The sequence below is a fragment of the Diplotaxodon limnothrissa genome, linkage group LG2, assembly GCF_057381915.1.
Source record: "Diplotaxodon limnothrissa isolate DT_005_m linkage group LG2, D_limnothrissa_male_GT1.1, whole genome shotgun sequence".
In the NCBI taxonomy this organism is placed as follows: domain Eukaryota; kingdom Metazoa; phylum Chordata; class Actinopteri; order Cichliformes; family Cichlidae; genus Diplotaxodon; species Diplotaxodon limnothrissa.
In genome coordinates this window covers 12602716-12621396 of record NC_140597.1, presented here as the reverse complement: position 1 = coordinate 12621396, position 18681 = coordinate 12602716, and the positions used below count along the sequence as shown (strand labels likewise).

General features: G+C 39.7%; 1 protein-coding gene across 1 annotated transcript in view; it reads left to right on the top strand.

The window, feature by feature from the left end:
* Positions 1–18681, top strand: part of LOC146638266 (protocadherin-1-like) — a 345805-nt gene that overhangs the window by 291306 nt on the left and 35818 nt on the right. The window lies entirely within an intron of this gene.

The window sequence follows — 18681 nt, the reverse complement described above, 5'->3', positions numbered from 1 at the left end:
TCTCTGCAGGAAGAAAAAAAAAAGTTGCTTGCTTTCCTTTCTCTGAAATTAAAATCCTAAATTCAGTGCCTTTGACACAGCAAGCTCGGTGCGCTGAACAAAAGAAGTCTGGAGCCACAAACTGTCTGCAAATTATCTTTAATAGCGAGAGAAAGTTTTCAGCTAAACCCAAACACCGGCTGCTTTCATTGTTTCAGTAAACTAAACCCACAAAGACTCAAAACAGAACAGCATATAAGTGATACTCGGCACTGAGATCTTCTGGTCACATTAACAGCTCTTCTAAAACAAAAAGTCAGAAATGTCAAGTAACAAAAAGCCTATTTCAACAAAGCTTCAAAAGCTGTTTGCGTTTCCAGTTTTGTTACAGCAATCTGGCTTCAACTGACACAATCCAGCATTGTCTGATCCAATATTTTTATTATAAAACAACCAGAAAAAATAAGTGACTCCTGTTACACTGATGATTTAGGCCACTTCTTGGTCATTCACACACAGAATTTAACTGTAAACTAATGTTTACTAGGTTGTCTACAACTTTAAATCAACAGATCTCTTAAAAACAATAATCAAAAGCTCGTTTTCAAAGAGAATCCATGCAGTGACTTTGTCATCAGAGTTACTGTCCAAGCAATCAAGTCCAGCAGGCACACAATCAAAACTCTAACAAAGACAAGGGTCCTGATAGCTGTTTGGACCGCAGCAGCAACACTCGCGCCCTCACAAGGAGTAAGAAGACCTTCAGAGAATAGCAGGGGCCGTATTTGAATTGCACACTTGTTTCCTGAAGACTATAGAGCAATATTCAGGCATTTTCCAGCAGTGTTTAATATCTTAGATTGTCTGTAAACTTTATCCCAAATTTAGTGCACCACAAATCCTCTAAAGACACACCAAAGGTAACAGAAGCTCTACCATCATGCACTGCAGCCTGTCTGCTCTCAGAAAATAAAGACAGAGGCATCGGAGCCTTTGGCGCTAATGTGATTTGCCCACTGAGAGTGCTTGGTGCGCATAAATGCTCCAGAGACGTCTCAGCCGTCTCTTCTTCTGCCCAAACAGCAAGATTTTAATAAAATAGTATAAAAACACATACAGAGACCACGTTTGAGAGTTTCGCTTAAATAATGTTATTCTGTTAAGTAACTCGCTTGTGAAATATTTGCAGTATTGGAAATTCATTGTCGTCCATCTATTTTTCATAACCGCTTGCTATGAAAGTTTTAGGCTTCAGATCACCCGTGACCTGGAGCCTCCAATGGTGACAAGCGGGGTACAGCGTGGGTCCCCAGCCCGACACAGGGGTCTTCAGATATGGTTGTTTGATATCCCAACAAAAATGGTTGAAAGGGCGACGTTATCGCCAGGCTTAGAGTTGGATGTACTATGGTGGCAAAAAATGAATAGATGGACGTTTACATTATTTCCAGTCCGTTTACATTAAACTGTGTTGCAAACAGTTCACTGTGTGCTCAGTTAGGACAGGAAATGGGCCCAACAGCTGGAAGTCACTGGTTTGAGTAACTGTGCATAGTATTTTTTGGTTGTTCTTTAATGAGAGAATGGTGAGCCAATGGTTGTTTTACACCTTTCCTGATATATATGAGATATATCAGTAAGGTGGAGAGTGCTCTGATCTGTCTTAAGAAGTGTGTTGAAAAAAATCCAGAGTTCACCGTGGTTCAGGGGGTTGGGAAGCTCATCTTGTAACCAGAAGGTTGCCGGTTTGATCTCCAACGCTGTCCGTCTTGGTTGTTGTGTCCTTGGACAAGACACTTCACCTATTGGTGATGGCGCGATATGGCAGCCTTGCTTCTGTCAGTCTGCCCCAGGGCAGCTGTGGCTACACCAGTGTGTGAATGAATAGTGGAATTGTAAAGCGCTTTGAGGGTCTCAAAAAGCACTATATAAGTACAAGCCATTATTATCAAGTTCAACAAGTTCTTTATTCAGATCTATGGTAGTTGTTAACATAGCAACAACTGTCTTTCCTGGAAAACGGTTCAAGACATACAACCATCCATCATAATATAGGTAGATTAAAAAGAAAAACTAGACTAAAAATGAAATAGATAAAACCCAAACAGATGAGGGCAGATGGAGCCAGCAGCTCCAAGCTGCCTGATTGGCTGTATATTTATAATAGCAGCATGTGCACGCTTTGTGTGTGTGCCGTTATTATAAAAATGCAATCAGACTTTAAAACACGCAAAAAATCGTTGCAGAATGCCGGATTAACCTGTTGCATCAACATTACGATCCCATAACATACCGATGGACATAGCGAGGTCAGTGGGCTGGTCCCAACAGCAGCCAGTGTAGGGACTGAAACATGGACACAAGCTACCATCCCAACTTGTCTCAAGACAACTATAAATCCTGCTTCAAAGAGACCAGCCATCAACAGACCAGCTGTTGGCCTGTAGTCTGTAAATGACTACAGACCAACAGCACTCACAGCAGTGATCATAAAATATCTTGAGACACTGACTTTGATTGATATCAAGAAATGGCACAAATAAAAACACAACTTAAAAAACATCTAAAAATAGTCACTGTGAGTCACTCTTTGGTCGTTGAGGTTTTATTTTGAATATTGCAGAGTCTTTATCCTATAATATTAAAAACTGAACTGGAGTTTGCTGATAACATTGCTGTGGTTGGATTTATATCTGGAGATGCCAAGTCAGTGTACACAGATGAGGTGCCGAAGCTGTGTGCTTGGTGCTCTGCTAATAACTCAACGCCAACAAAAGCAAGGAAATGATCACTGACTACAAGACGCAGAGGGTGCTCCCGCTCTGCATCAGTGGGGACTGCATTAGGATTTAGATTCATATAATTATTAATTAAAAAAGGGCAATTTCTTTGCAGCTTACCCACACAAACTACAACCTTCTGAAGTCCATATCAGTGAGGATCTCTCTTGGTCTGCTAACATAACAGTGGTGCTTAAAAAAGATGGTGTTTCTTAAGTATGGTGTGGACGAGTTGCACAGAAGAAAAGCTGGTGTTGTCCTTCTACTGTTCCACTACTGACACTGTACTAATGTACAGCACCATAGTTTGGTATGCTGGCTACTCAGTGGCATACAGGAAAGCTGTGCAGAAGGTGATCAGCACTGCCTAAAGAACCATAGGCTGCCCGCTGCCCTCCCTACAGGACATCTTCAGGTTTCGGTGTTTCAGCAGGGGAATGAAAATAAACAAAGACACTTTTAGGAAGCTGTCTGGGCTTTCACAACTCATGTATTCAACAACTGAGTATAATAGCTATTCTGTACTGAATGGCATCTCTTTAATACAGTCATGTCCTAAATGTGCAAAAGTGTGTGCTGCTACTATTACTACTACTAATAATAATGTGATTCTTTATTTATAATAACACTATTATTACATTGCCACCTAGTCCTGAGTTCCTGAGTTGTGTGGAAGCAGCCTAAGCAGAGAAGCCACCTCCTCCAGCTCATCTGGGAGAACAATGAGGCATTCGTAGCCCAGCCTGAGAGAGACGTAATCTCTCCATCGTGTCTTGGTCCTCCTCCGGAGCCTCCACCTAGTAGGACATGTCCGGAACACCTCACCCAGAAGGCGCCCACAAGGCATCCTATTAGGAACCACCTCAGTTGGTGTCTTTTGATGTGGAGGAGTAACAGCTATACTCTGAGTACCTCCTGAATAGCTTAACTTCTCACTCTGATTCTTCAGAGAAAACTCATTTTATCTGTTACATCATTCTCTTTGTCTTTACCTAAAAGCTTGTAACCATAGGAGAGTACAGGGATGCAGATCAAGCAGTACATCAACACCTGGATTTAAATTTAACTCTGTACAAGTCAATCTGTCAATCTCCCACTACTCTATCCCAACACTTGTGAACACAGGACCCCAAGATACTTGGAGTCAACCATCAATAAATGACATACATAAACAATCATTTCTAAAACAAGCATCATTTACTGTAAGTATTATTTACTGGTGGTGATTTCGGAGTAAATAACAGGTGTCTCTTGTAAATGAAACATTGAGTTACCTGTACAAATAAAGGTTCAATAGCAGAAATCCTGGATCTGCGGCTAAAACCAGTTTCCATCCCCCAGGCAATGAGTCAGGTAACGAGCAAGACCATGTACATGCAGTAGGTAAACCCTCTGCGTTCGTCCCCCTGTGTGAGACCATCAACGCCCCATTTTTTGACAGACAAATACAATGTCTTACCACGTGGCCGACTCAAACCACTTTCTTTTGCTGCAGCTTCACCCACTTCCTGAAAATTAAATGAAAGTTGATGGATAACTCTGTGAGTACTATAGGAGATCCAATGCCCATCACAGGCATGAGGGCAAGAGGACACAGCCCTGCTTGATAGTCTAAACCAAGTGTAAATCTGACCTTTATAGACCCATTCCCATTGTAACATTTTGGAGAAATGTGAGAGGTGCCTCATATATGTTGTAGATTTTTTATTTTATTATAGACCTGTGGTGCAACCAGCTACTGTCTGAAATGTATCAACAGATTTCTGCTACATAATAGACAAATTATGTAGAGGTAAATCCGATGTAGTGGGTGAGTGAGTGAGCGGGCAATCTGAATGAAGCTCATATCGAGACAGTTTCATGAAAACAGGCCCTTTTCCCCACAGCAAAACATGAACATGATTGTATTCCATTTATAGGTGTGCTGATTCCAGTGTCCTGGCAATGACTTGCTGAGATACGTCATGCAAGTGAGTCACTGCAAACAAAATCAGTTTTACCCTCTCTTCCTGCTTAGAAAAGCCAAACAGCTGTCGTCCAGCCTGAAGTAGTAAGAAAGCAGGAACAGAGGCTGAGATCGTGACATTCGTGCATTTGTGAAACATCGTGCTGCTGCAGCCAACTGTGAAAATGATGACCTGCTATCCCCACAATGCTTTTATAGTGAACACTGACAAACTGTGCCAGGTACATTTAAAAAAAAAAAAAGTCTTAAAAAACACAATAAACAATACAATAAAAAACAACAACATGTTTTTCTAAAGCCATCATACAAAAAATGCTGTTTCTATCTTACCCGCTCAACACCGGCATGCAGACTGAAGGCAAATTTGTAGGTAGCTCAGATGGAAAAGAAGAAAAAAGTTAATTAAAATCAGTGCAGTGAGCTTAAAGGTGAATGTTAAAGAAAGGGGGTGGGGGTAGGGGGATGTAGGTGACGAGGTGGAGGAGGCTCAGCTAATGAAAATAGTCCCTGAACTTGATTTCCTTAATCACTGCATGTCCCTCTTTCCGTTAATTGAAGATAATTATAGGATTTTAATTTTCTTATGTAGGTTAAAGAGGAGAGTGAGAAGTCAAAGTAGATGGAATAACTGATGCTGATGAAGATGAAGAGGCCAACCGAGTCTATTAGTGACGCACACAGACGGATCGGAGCGGCTACGTCAACATTTAGTTTAGATAACATTCATTAAACGCTGGCAAAACACTGTTATAAAAATCTATCTTCCTGATGTTCAGAATCAGTACAGCAAACCTGACATTTAAAAAAATTCATCTTACATGCAAAAAAAAAAACAATTACCTGTGAAAAGCAGCAAAATTCTCAACACCTTAAAGATAAAAATGAAAACAGCTCGGGTTGTTAGTTTCATTTAGCGAGAGTGTGGAACCGAAGCAACGTCCAGAAATAAAGCATTTCAAAAAGAGGCATAAATATATTTTATTTTGTGGCTATTCCATTTTTACTCAGATTTTGCAACAAACAATTCAAAATAGGAGGCTGTGCTGATGTAAAAGTATGGAGTTGTATGATAATATTTTGGATTTGACGCAATGAATAATTCTGTTTAAATAAAAATATGCTTATTGTTGTCATTGAGGTTTGTCAATAACTTCTTCCGACTGCTTTTTGGATGAACGAAATCAGCATATGTGACATTTTGGTTTTCTTTTGTTTTTGTATAATTTAATCTTTGTACTCCATGTATTATATGAATTTTGTTAAAAAATATTTAACATTTAAGGTATTTAGTTAACATTTAACTCAGAATTTGTGAACTGAGCCAGATGTCAATAGGTAAAATCATCTAAACTGAAGTTCTTTTTTCCATAGTCAAACTATGAACATGATTCGGTGCTTATTTACACTTGCACTACTGATCTCTTTCATTCAGAGTTTTATGTTTTATTTGAAACATGAAATTAATCAGGACTTCTCAGGTTTTGGCAGTTAAATCAGCCGGTTTTAGAGGTGCAAAGACTGAAATCTTAAGGTTAAATTTATCTCCTCTGAAACGAGTCCATAAGTAGCTGATGCGCATTTCATCCAGTTACTCTAAAGTCAGTTTTGTCTGTATTTAACCCTTTTTTAAAATTTAAAGATTTACCGGTCTGAGGAGAGTATTGAAAAACAACACAGACTTTAAATGGCTAAGGTGTTTTGATAGCTGTTTCTGTAGTGTACAGCCATTGGCTTCACTCAGTTTGAAAGTTTGTTCTTTTTCTTCCACGTTCAGCACGGCTAACTCAACTAATGGCACAAGGGTTTTCACAGACTAAATGTCTGAAACAGCTTTCTGATGTGTGTAATATCTGAGCGATTCTGAACAAAGTGGATGTTTGAATGAAATAAAACAGAAAAGGCTGGAGCTCTGTGGACAGAGCAGCAGCTAATGCTTTGTGTTGCCTCTCCATTACCTCAGAAATATGAAGAAAACATGAGTATTTGTCTTGGAAATGGACAGCAGTGTTCGGCGGAGCACAATTACAGCCTTTTGTATTGGAGAAAATGGTGTGATCTCGGTCAAATGGAGCTTTTATCAGAAAGTGACCATCTTTTTCCGGCGCTCCCTCAGGGAAGGAGACAAGTCAGAAAAGGGACCGAGCGTCCAGTAATTTGACTTTATTTATGTGATATGTGACAGTGACGATAAAGCAGAGCAGCACCACAAAGCGCTGATTGATCTTTCACAGGCAATCACGATGAGCAAGGAGCAGAAAATAGGCCGGGCGGCGTCTGACGGTCTCATCTGTGAACGGCATTATCTGACACCGGTGAACCTTCACCCGTCACATCTCGACCCATTTCTGAAGGTAAAAAACACGACATTGCAGGTCAGGAGCGCAGTGATGTTGATGATTAATGAAGACAAATACAGACAGACCCCAAACATTTCTTGTCCTTGAGTTCAGTAACAGTCTGAATGGATGTTAAAAGTGACAGTTCTGAGATTTTAGTGTGGGCCACATCTGTGTGAGCTTTGTGATCGTGCACAGAGGGCATTTTACTCCTAACACAAGGCAGTGATTTTGACCCATGAGACATTTTGCAACAACATTTTCTATACGGACTTATTTGCAATGATTGAAGCAGTACTACACCTGAACGCCTCCTGGATGCTCCTCTGCTAATGCGCTCCTCACACTACATCTTCAGTGTGGGTAATTTTAGCTTCACACACTGCTCTGCAAATCCAATATTTTCACAGACTTCGCCAGCTCCTGACTTCATCTTCAAAAATATTAGATTTAATCTTCGCTTTTGCCTGGGAAGATACATATTTCATTATTCTGAGGAGACGGGAGATATTCGTAAGATTGCAAAAATACCTGTTAAAGCATGGGCCACTGCTGCATAACAGGTTAAAAATGGGACCAAATGATGGAGCAGTTGTACAGCATGCTTATTTCAGAAATGGCTCTAACTGCTTTTGGGAAATGCAGTGCTTTTATAAAGCTCTTTTTTATGGAGCTGAACAAATAGGTGCAACCTTTCTCTCTGAGATTTTTCAGAATGTGTGTGCTTTGTTGTTGTCACAAGCTACATATTGGTGAATTAAAGGGGAAGCATTTCAAAAATTCACAGTGCCACCAAAATGATTACAATGGAACAACAGAGTACTGTAATTTGTGCGATGGTTGGACCTTTTTCATATTAGGCCTTTTTATAGAGATTTTAGGGGAGATGCTACATGTTCAGCGGTCACGTTGTTGGGTACATCATGCTAGTACTGCATTGGATTCTCATAATTCTCTGATTCAACAAATTGCCGAAAACATTCATCAGAGATTTGGTCCAGTTGACACGATTGACATGGTGATGGCACCAGAGGCGGAGCCAGACATTTGAAACACCCGGGGCTTAGCCCTAAAGGGTAGTATGCATGTTTGATTTTTTTTTTTTTTTTTTTTTTGGGGGGGGGGGGGTTAGAAATGACTGAAAAATTAATAGGCTCTGTTTTGACTTTTGTTCAAAAAAGAATGACTTCATATAAGGAAAAATATATATCACATGTGCAGGACACCTTAAACTAGTTTTTTAATTAAGCAGCAACGCAGAACAAGGTCAGGGCTGTATCAAGACACGAGGACTAAACCCCAATTCAACCAGACCCAGAACTGATCCAGAATTAAAACAGGACTACAACAGTTCAAAATCAGGAGTACTTGGGATTTAACCAAGACAGAACCACAATCAGAACTAGATGATAGTAGCACTAAAAATCATCATAGACCTGCACTACACTTATTGTCATGGTCTACGGTGGGTGGCTGGAGTTTCCATTAGGCTCCTGAACTGACCTGGGATCCGCCCCTGGGCAGGGCCAACTCCAGCTCCTGCACACCTGGAGCCTATTGCAGGCTATCAAGCCAGAGGGATTTAAACCACACATCGATGTTCACTCACTGCCAGTTCGTCATCAACCCATGTTGGTAACAGGTCTTGTGTTTCAAATTCTCGCTGTGATTCATCTTACTAACAAAGACTCTTTTGTGCTACAGTTGCTGTACCCACCCTGGCTCACTCCACCTCCGGACTTGGAATACCTAGTGATCATTTTGGAAATCCCTCTGTGCCTCACCTGCCTGCCCTCCTGCCATCACACTCCATCTGGAGCCCCGGATCTCAGGTCAGCCTTTCCACGCCACTCAGCCTCCCCTGGATCTTCATCATCCCCCTCTCAAACACTCCAGGTCCCTAACTGCAAGTAAGAATTGCTGCTCTTATACTGGCCACTTCTGAGCTGCCTTCACTACCCGCCTAACTTCTATATCCTCTCCCCTCAGTGTGACTGTTCCCCACTCAGCTCCGTTCCACTTCTCAGGCCTCGTTCCCTCGCCCTAGTCACGTTCCCCTGGGCACGCCACACCAAGGCTCCACGTCTCGTCATTTTCTGTCTTTGCCACGTTTCCCTTTTTTTTGTTCCCCTTGCACTTAACCGTAATAAACTATTTAATCATCTACTGTCTCCGCTCTGGGTTTCTGCACCTGAGTCCTATTCAGTACCGGCCATCCGTCGCCGTGACACTTATTTTTTTAATTCTACCAAAGTACAATATTTAGATTGAGAAAGGTTTATATAATTATTTAGCCTTGTTGTGCAAACAAGCCTGCATAACTTAATAAATATAGAATTTGAAAAATAGCAAACCTAAAAAGAAACACTAGGTACTAGATACATGAGTACCTATGATACGGTGATACTTTTGGTAAACAACCATTTGACTAACATGTGTGTCTCACCTGCTCTTGTTCCATCTCTGTTCTGTCCTCATTCTCCATCTCCCTCTCTGTCCCTCTCTCTCCTTCTTTGTGCTGACAATCATCAAATATACAGTTGAAACCAGATATTTATGTACTCTTCAGATCAAAACACAAACACTTTTTTTAATTGTAACATCAAATCAGACTAAATGTTTATTTTTTTAGATTGATAAATATAAAAAACACATTTGTTAACTTTAAGAGTAAAGAGAGAAACTGTCTGTATTTCTTAATTGCAAATGGCACCAAATTGTATTCAAACTTGAGCCACATTTATGGAGCTCCACAGTTCTTTTTCTGGTGTTTTGGTTGATATCTCTTGATTTTCCCATTTCAAAGAAACAGGCTCTGTGTTTTGCCTTATATGCATCCACAGCTGTGCCACCAATTTACTCACATGGACTCTACTAACCTATCAGAAGCTTCTTCAGCTCAGAATGGAATCATCTGCAGTTTCTTATTAATTAACAAACTTAGTGTATATGTACTCCTAAATTTAATGAAAGTGATAAAAAATAGACAGCTCTGTCTCTCTTTATTCTGACATTAACTAATTCAAAAGATATTTCAATATTTATCTAAAACAAAAGTTTACTCTAAATTGATGTTGTACAGTAAAAATGTTTTATGTAAATATCTGGTTACAAATGTGAATATCCTGCTGTGTACTGAAATCCTTCTTGTTTTGCATAGAAATATACTGAACAGCATACAAAGCATAATATATAAAATAACATTTACCTGAGTTTTTTCTTTGAAAGAACCCTCTAATGTCCATTCTTATATTTCAGTGCATTACTGAAACCGATTTAGTCAGGGAGGGTAAGAACTGAAAATATAAAATAAACACACGTAAGCTAAGACTCTCTAAAAAAAAAAAATATATATATATATATATATATATATATATAGCATTTGTTCGGCTTTTCATTTCGCCATTTGTTGATTCACTTGAAGAGCAAGTAACGTAATATTGGTCAAGTGATCAGTTTGATATCAATCTTTCATGATGCACCGTCATATTTACATTATTTGTACAGTAGGAATGATTTGCTTTGGTACCTGGTCAAACTTAAGCTCTCCTTAGTATGGCTGGCTCCGTTTCTCCAACAGCGCACTCACAGGCAGCAGCTGCCCCGCCCCCTCGCTCAGTTGCTTAGTGCCTGAGCTCGGATCATACCAATATCAGGGGGGATTCACGCACAGTCGTAAATTCCCACAGTGTGCACTATGTGCTTCGAATATTGTGTGTACTTTTTGTTTTATACAGTTGTCAGCCAGGCATCTAACTATGAAAAAATTACACTCCAAAAGACCCCGGGCTTCTGACAAAACAACCCGGGCTTAAGCCCAGTAAGCCACCCCCACGCTCCGCCCCTGGATGGCACATTATCCTGGTGGCAGCAGCCATCAGAAGACGGGTACACTGTGGTCATTAAGGGACGAACGTGGTCAGTAACAATACTCACGGAGGCTGTGGTGCTCAGTTACTGATGGGCTGAAAATGTGTCAAGAAAATACCCCCCACACCATTATACCGTCACCGGCGGCCTAAATTACTGATATAAAGCAGGATGAATCCATGCTTTCATGTTGTTTACACCAAATTCTGACCCTGTTGCAGCAGGCTGATCAGTGCAAATGCAAATTCCTTGCTGAAAGTTTAACCAAAAGGCATTTCCAGTAGAAATGGGCTGACATATCCTGAGCATAACCATGTATAATATCCACTGAAGTTAAAAAGAGGTGCTTTGCAACATTAAACTGCAGTGTGCAGTACGTATTTTTTGGACCATAAGGTGCACAGGATTATAAGGCACATTAAGCGAAACAAAGCAGTCAGATAAATCAAACTTTATTAAACTCATTCTTCTTGTTTCCTCCACTTCTGTACCATTGATTCATTAATGTTGAATTCTCTGGCAGCTGCTCTATTCCCATGTTGTTGCAGTATATTAATGACTAACCTTGTATTATGAATGCATTATCTCAGTTGTTCTCCTGACTGAAGTTTGGTCCGTTTACAGCATCCTGCCATGCGATTGCATTTTTCTCTAACCATGAGGAACCTTAACGTTAACTTTTATAAGTGGAAAAGTGTTAGTGTTCGTCCTCCAGCTTCACTGTTTATGTTATGCTAACGTAGCTGTGTCGCTAGTGATCACATAGCACATCATTATATACCAGCTAGCCCAACTTCAGTAACCCTACAAACGTCACTGCTGTTTAGTTTCCTGTCTTCATTTATGTTGGAAGTGATAGCAGAGCTGTACGTTTGATTTTTTTCAGAAATCTCTCAGTCAGAACATGCAATATCATGCTTAGGTAACTAGCGAAACTAGCGAGCTAACTTCCGCTAGCTTCCTGCTAACTTCTAACGCTGTTAAATGTAATAAATTTTGTTTTCATGGATGCCTGGAAGTTAAACTTCATAGTTACACCTGGTAAAGCAGCAATGCTGATCGTTTTATTAAAGATGAAAGAATTTAGACAGTTTTTAACTCTCAGTGATGCTGCAGTGTTCGTTTGACCTGAAATATACGGAGTTTAGGACCCAGATTACTCCCAGATTTAAGAGCATCTTAGTCTGACAAATACGACAATAACGACAGCCGCTTGCATGTTCTGCAAAAAAATGTGCTTTGTCGTGTATCTGACGGACAAACACCAAACCAGTTCCACATCACTGAAGTTGCACCATTTTTACAAACCAATTTTGGTTCATCTGTTTCACTCAAATATCGGCCATGTGCGTATGAAAACAAAGGCACTGCGCATGCGCGTTTTACTCATATTCTATCGCGATATTTCATTTTCCTATCGTTGCCTAATACTATACTGGTATTACCGTGAACGGTATAATATGGCCCAGCCCTACCCAGAACCGTGACATAAACGCTGTAAAATGTATGTATCACACCCCCCCCCAACAGCCCTTTTGAATGTCTCCCTAATTCTGAGGTCTCAAGGTTGGGAAAGTATAGCCACAACACCTCACTCTTGGAGCACTTTTTTGCCACATGTATCGCAAACCATGTCTCAGCTGTTTGTGGAGGTAAAATACGTCCGCACAATTACGCTCAGCCATTGCTGCGAGTGCACGCACCAAGGGGCTGTGAGACATTTATACAGCCGTATTTCGCACATGACTATGAAAGGCGGAAGAGGAAGTAGTTCCTTTGAATGTAGACAATCCGAATGTTATAGTTGCTTTCCACTGTGTTCCTGTTAATGATAAACTACAAATTAACCCTAAATTACTAAAAATATCGATATTTTAATGTGAGAATCGATTCTAGAACATAAATGACTGGTATCGGAGGAATCGATATTTCAGGATCGATCCGCACATCACTAGCGTTAACTGAACTTCCAAAACAAAGCTACCTAGATCACTTAAATTACACAATTGAAAGCATATGTGTATTGTTTGTGTATTTATACACAAGCACTCATATATATTCAAATAATTTAAAAAAAAGTTCATTTACCTGTTACTACCACACACCAAATCCGGTCATTGGTACTTGCTGGCTTGTGTAGCCACTAAGTAACAAAAGCTCAACACTGCGCCCAGCATCCTGGAGCACTTCTGTTGTGTTTTTTTATGTGTTTTGAGTTTTTACGTGCTTCTGAGTTTTTACGTGTTTTGGAGTTTGTACGTGTTTAAGGGTTTGTACGTGCTTTAGAGTTCGTACGTTTGTACGTGCTTTGTCTGTAGGGGCCACCGTAAATATATTTATTCACTCCACATAAAATGTAATAAATAAATCATATAATACAAAAATCAACAATTCACATTTCAACTTTTAACTATTTAAATTTTCAGCTTTTTCCTTTTAAACAAATTTAAAGAGAAACAACACAAACCACTGCAAACCACAACACAATTAAATATAAATTAAAATATGAAAACAAAAAGAACATGCATATCCTCTGTCATATGGACCTGCATGAATAAACTTTCTGAATCCTTTATCATCTGCAACTGAAAATAGTTGTGGATAATTACTATACCTTTCTAATGTGACATTGTTGTCCCTGGCTCTCTTTCTCTCTCTCTCTCCATCCTGCTCTGTTCCTGTGCTACTGTGAGTGTAACTACCGCTCCTCCCCCCTCTGCCCAGCATAAAGCACAAGGCTCGCGTGCAAAATGAAGCAGAAGCAAAGTGCGAAAGAGAGTGAGAGACAGAAAAAAACCCCCACGGATCACGATAAGGAGCCGGCTCGCGTCGTTCACGTCAAAGACCTGGCTCTAATAGCCATTTCGTTCGCGACCGACACATCACTAGCCATAACGTTTCGGCCAAGGTCTGGCCTTTCCTCAGACGAAAGCCCACAAAGAAAGGAAAACCTCGGGAATGTGGCTGCTGTGTAACTCTCAATTGAGATGTGCTCTACTCAAAGGTCTGAAACAGAGTGAGGCTGGAATCAGTTCTGCCCTGAAAGTTAAGTTTTGTATTTCATGTTTTCTATTTGGTGTTACTAAAACAGCAAGTTAACCCCATACTGCCTGAAATTTTAGTGTGTGTGTGTCTGTGTATGCATTTACCTACACAAATTGTATTTTTAAGAAACAATGTCTGTAATTAGGGGTGCGTTTTGGTTATCGATTTTCCGATTAAAATTGATTCTAGCTTAAATAACGCGATATCGATTCATTAAAATCCTGAATAGTTTTAAATATAAATTAATTTTGCCCAAAATGCTAGAATCTCAGGTTAAATCTCACCAAACCACCAAACAGATCCAAACGACGTCGCTTCACATAAACATCGTCATGAATTCCCTCTTTGTTTTGCTGTTTCACTTCCACCACAGTTTTTGATTTTTTTATTTAACTGACTTCTGACAAGAAAGTCTCATTTCTGCTGTTTTTTATACCATTTAAAATTATGCAAAATTGCTTAGCTGTGTCTCTTATTATACCTCTGTAAGCTTCAGGTAATGTTTATATGTTGATTCATGGTTTTCTTCAGTTTTTGTTCTACCTCAGAATAATTTTAAGGTTATCTGCTATAAAAAGCCAGTCCAGGAAAAATCGGAGTAAATCGGTTTGGCTGAGATCAAAGTTATTTGATTATTAGATTAAATAAAACTTTATTAATCCATTGGGTGGGTTCCTCCGGGATTTTCACACAGCTGAATAAATGTCAAAGTGTGAGACGTTTGAGAATTGACGCCAGTGTCCTGTTATATTTTAGATAGCAAGGAGCCAACGGCCAAGTTTATCAAACCGACACAGCGGTGATGCAAATCTGAAGGCTAGACCGTCCCATGTCACAGCCTCGTACTTCCGGCCTTCTCGGTCTTCGAAGGACCCGGCCCACGTAGACCGCGAAGGTCTTCTCCGAAGGTTGCAGCCGACGTTTTGGGACACAGCTATCTTATTTTATTTGATTGCGTCAGGTTGAGTCTCACTACATAATCCCTTAGATTTTTGTTATGGTGATATCACACTGTGGTTGCCAATTGTCCCTTGTTGCCCAATTATCTGTTCGAAATTTGTCTTTAATCGTTTCTGTATTCTTAAACCAGCTGTAGAAAATGTAGATATCAAGGGGATAATGTCCCTCTGGTCCTCAGGTTGGGCACTTGGAATGTTCTCCGACATCTCCTCAAATAGGTGCGGGAGTATCCCCTTCCCCGGAGTGCTTTAAAGAGAACTTTGACCGCCTCTGAAAAATCCCTGGTACATATCCTTCGGAATCAAATCATCTGACATTTAATTAACTCTTGGTAGGTATGTTTTGGGTGAGAGCTAGTCTAATAGAGTAGTGCGTGTGTGTCCGTGTTTTTAAAGAAAATCTTTATGTTCAATTTTTTTGTAGATGGAAAGTCCCTACCTTTGTAAATTGTAGTGTCCAAAAAAATCAATGCTGTTTTCCGTATCAATTTGATGGATGGGTCATGTGTGTTCAGAATCTGTACGAAGTCCTCTAAGTGTCTTGTCATCCGGATACCGGAGATGCAAAGACTTGATCGGGCATTTGGCCAATGCCTATTTCTCCCAGTCTGCCATAAATATATTGGCATATGATGGAGCAAATCTTTCCTCCATCGCTGTCCCCTTAATTTGTAAATAGCACTCCCCAAATAAATTCGAAATCTTTACATTTCAAATTTATTTCCAATAGTTTTAATATTTCTTTGTCTGGTCTCTTCCTGTCTGGGAATTTTTGGAAAAATCTCCTCACTGTTGCTAAACCTGCTGGAATGTCAATATTTGTATAAAGACTCTCCACATCTATCGTGAAGAACAATGATTCCAATAGAACAGACAGATCTTTATCCAATTCAATGAAGTGATGCGTGGCCTTGATATACCCTGGATGTTTAATAAACAGAGGGTACAAATAGTGATCAATATATTCCGCTGTGGCATACGTTTCTCTTCCACAATCGGACACAATTGGCCGTCCTGTGGGAATCTCCCACGGAACCATCCAGGTCCCGGGATCTTTATGTATTTTAGGAAGAATGTAGAATCGACGACGTCTCGGTTCAGACTGACCTATAATGTATGTCCTATGTTTGGCATTAATGAATTTTGTCCTATGTAATCGGTCTACAATTTGTTTCACTGTTGGGATTGATTGCGTCAATATTGGTATGCCTAAGTTTTTGTAATTTGATCATTGAAGTTGTCAAGTCACTTCAAAAATATATTGATCTCTGCTTAATATAACAATTGTGCTCCCTTCGTCTGCAGGCTTAATAACGGTTCAATGGTTTTATTGTGCATTAATTCCAGGAGTGCTTTCACTTCTTCCTGTTTAAAATTGTGTTTTTCTCTACATGGTCTATACATGTTTTTAAAATCAGTTGTGTCTTGTCCCACCAGTCTGTGTATCTGTGGGGGTGAAGAACTGGGTGGTGGTTGCCAAGTTGAGGCTGCTGTAAAAGATTTGGACTCCCATTTTGTTGTGTTTTTAAAATATTACATTTATAAAAAAAATTTGAATATCAAATGTTTTTTATTTTTATATATATATATATATATATCTATAGTAGGTATGAACATCAAACCTTTTTGTAATAGACTCCTAGGCTGCAGAAAGCTTAAAAATGCTTAAAATGCGTGGCCAAAATCACGTTTTTTAAAAACCAAGGGCTGTGACCCTTTACTTTAGGCTCAAGCCTAAAAACAAGCTCCAATGTTTCAACATGGCCTTAACAGTTTCACATGTCCAATGGATCATGTCTGCCTTTGTATGGAAAAGATCCCTAGGAAATTCGGGGGATGTACGGCATATTTCATCTGATACGACCCTTAATTAACTGCAGAGTGTTCTGCTCCTCCGTGGGCGAAAGGTTGGAATAATTGATAAGGGGGATCCAAATTTCCAAATGCAGGAACTGTTTCTTTGCTTCCCTCACTGCTGACTGTAGTTGTTTAATAGCAGTTTCTTTTGCTCTTTGTGCCCTACAATTTATCCCAAATGCCAACACCACCTTCTCCACTTGGTTGTCAATGATTGCTTTGGAAAGTATTCCTTGGGCATGGTGAAAGTTAGTACCGGAGTAACTATCAATTTAGAGGTCTTGGTCTGAGTTGGTCGGGAACCTCGCCGCAGTCAAATCACCTAACACTACCCATTTTCTGGTCACGGTCACATACCGATCCACTAATTTCCTGAGGGCAGAGATGTGGTTTTTTGGCCTGATGGTTGGCTGAGGTGGGGGCCAGATCTAGGTTCTCCATAGAGTTTTCCTCAAGTTGTGAGAAACCCCAAATTGGGGATGAGTCCTCCCTGTGGAGCACTTGGGCAGTGACAAGTCACATAAGTCACAACTTATTCTGTGAGCTAGGGGAGGGGCTGAACCTTCCTCTAAATAGCTCACAGACCTTTATCATAAAGCCACACAACTATTCAATCCCCCATGCTGCCTCATGCAAGGTTGTGGAATCTCCGTCGCAGGTTCTTCTGGATATTCAGGTCCCTGATCTCTCTCACACTCAACCGCTGACTTGAGGTTTATATCTGTCATGGTGGCTATTGTTGCCGTGTTTGGTTTTTGATGTGCGGCTCTCAAGTCCGTCCGAGCTGTGCCCTTGTTTAGTGGATTGAACGGCATGAGTGCGTTGTACTGTCTGCGTCTGTTGAAATTGTGTGTGTCATGATGATGATTATGTTTCAGGGTGTATATGTGGAGGAGGTGGAGGTCGTGGTGTGGGTTCATTTTAATGCCCGTGCTTATCCTCCTCTGTCACTACCTGCGCACTGTAAAAAAAAAAAACTGTAGATTTTACGGTAAAACGCTGGCAGCTGTGGTTGCCAGAAATCTACCGTAAAATTACGGGTGGAACATTTTCTTCTTTAACGGTAAGAAGGTATTGTTATTGTTTATTTTACGGTTAAAAATAGTGCTAGGGTCAATATTTTACCGTAGAAGAAAATGTTTTAACTTGAAGAAAAAATGTTTTTCCCTAGAATTAACATGAAAATAACATATAAAAGAAAGTTTGTGCCAGAAATCACAACATTCTTTCCCTGTAAAATTAACTATCTAAATATAGAAAAAATACAATTTTATTCTGTAACCGTGTTTAGACTAGAGTGCTTTTAAGTGTTCTACTCTTTAAGTTTAATACACAAACCATGATTTTATTCAAATTACTAAATGTAACACAAAAATATCCACCTTAAATTTCCAAAAAAGTATTTTATTTAACATCTTTGATGCTTTGAACATCAAACATTTACATTTTTACTCAACAAATCACAAATAGTTACTAGTCATCTCCATGACAGTAACAGTGAGGAATCACAGAATTCTTACAAGTTCTGTTCAAACTGTGCAAAACCAGTGCTGTAAGTTGAGCACACATTATACTTCACATTACCTTTAGCAGACAATTCAGACACCTTAAGTGTTTTGGTGCTGTTCTCACTACATAAATGTCAGTACACATAGAATCTTGACTTTTCAAATTATCCAAATACAAATATAGAGAATTAAACATTTTTTCTATAATTGAAAGAAAGTCTGAATTGAAGAAATTACAGGAACAAGTTTACACCCACATATTTTGCACACAGAACTGAGCAGTAAAGCTGAAAATGTACATCTTAAAACTGCATCAGGTAACAAACAAAAACTTTAAACTTGTTTTGAGAACTTCAACTGCAAATTTTTGGATGCCAGCAA